Here is a 1,678-nt window from a genome sequence, read left to right as displayed (position 1 = left end):
CTTCCTGCCCTTTGGGCAGGGGGCTGGACTCAATGATCTTCTGAGGTCCTTTCCAGCCCTAATGTCTATGAAATCTATGAAAGGGCATTGGGGATACACAGGGCACAATGTGGTTGACCTTATTGTGTTAGCCAAACTCTCTAACTGATCCCATTGCCTCTCTCCTTGAAGCACCAGTGAGACTCTTCACTTTTACACCCTCCCCACAAAACATCTCATCAAAACCTAATACTTTTCTCCTAGACTTCCAGCAGGTTTCATTCACTGCAGTGTTTGTGAGTCAAACCTCAGGCAATTTGGGGGCTGTGACCTGGAATTTGATCTTTTGTCTATTTTTTGGTTACAGTCAGTGGGAAGGCCAAATCCTGTTTCACCCTTAAGGAACATAAGTGGCACTTGTGTAACTGCTTATGTGCAATTTTTTGGCATTCTCACAATTTTATCTTGTATTTCCACTTCCGTAGTTGTGTTTGCCCTGCGCTTTCCTCATGCTCAGAAGACTGCAGTTTGTTCATATCTGCTTTGAGATGGATTAGAATTTCCTGGGAGCATGCAGTTGAAGAAAAACTATGACCAGGAACTGGGTGGAGGCCGGGAAAGACCTTTAGGCACAAGACACCCTACAACAGGGCTCATCAACATACAAGCTGCTGGCTGAACCTGCCTTGCAGAGCTTGGGGGCTTCAGTGGTGTATTGGTGGCAGGGGGCTTTGTCTACATGTGCACCAGGGCCTGGCAGCAAGAAGCTGCTGCCATGCCACAGCCAAGACGCAGGGAGAAGCAGCATCAGGGAAAAGGAGCAGTGATGACCGGCTCCAAAACATTGCTGAGAATGACAGGATGCCACAGGTAAAAAAAAAGGGATACAAGAGCACTGTCCATGCCCTGCCAGTGCAGTGACAGAGAAGTAATTCATTAAAAAATATTAAAAGGATCTTAGAAAGAGAACCATGCCCTAGTTACTACACAGGATGGCCAAACTCCCCATAGTTTTTGCTAATTTGACCTAGGGGGAAAAATGCCTTCCTGACCCCAAATCTAGTGATTGGTATGATCCTGTGTGGAAGAGTATCCAGGAACACTGGCTTTCTCAGGAAAGACTGTTTTCAGGACAGTGACTGTTTTATTTGTATTTCCAAGCCAGACATTCACATACTCTGATATTTTGGATGCTTATCTTAACATTAGCAAACAAAATTTGGAAATGTGGTCATAACTGGAGACAATGGGTCAGATTCATACTTGTTAACATAAATGAAGTTGGGAAATTTCTGCTTCTTACAACAGCTTGTGACCCTGAAGCAATTTACTTAAGAAATGGGAAGTGTAATAGGTTTAATTTTAACTAAACATTATGAGAGCGATCTATGAAGCTCCCGAGGAGACATCTTGCTCTGTTGGTGGATCTAGGATTTAGAAAAGTGGGCTACAGTAGGTGTGGCGGATCATCACATACAGGCATACCTCGTTTCATTGCGCTTCGCTTTATTGCGCTTCGCAGATATTGCCTTTTTTTTTTACAAATTGAAGGTTTGTGGCAACCCTGCTTCAAGCAAGTCTATCGGTGCCATTTTTCCATCGGCGCCATTTTTCCAACAGCAATTGCTCACTTCGTGTCTCTGTCACATTTTGGTAATTCTCGCAATATTTCAAACTTTTTCATTATTATTATATTTGT

At 43.5% G+C, this 1,678-nt stretch overlaps 1 protein-coding gene across 7 annotated transcripts in view; it reads right to left on the bottom strand.

Moving 5' to 3' along the window:
• The window catches only part of PHACTR1 (phosphatase and actin regulator 1), a 467,204-nt gene that overhangs the window by 98,688 nt on the left and 366,838 nt on the right, over positions 1 to 1,678 (bottom strand). The window lies entirely within an intron of this gene.

The sequence above is a fragment of the Crocodylus porosus genome, unplaced genomic scaffold (genome assembly GCF_001723895.1).
Source record: "Crocodylus porosus isolate Cpor-Errol unplaced genomic scaffold, CroPor_comp1, whole genome shotgun sequence".
NCBI lineage: Eukaryota > Metazoa > Chordata > Crocodylia > Crocodylidae > Crocodylus > Crocodylus porosus.
This window is presented reverse-complemented; position numbering and strand designations above follow the sequence as displayed.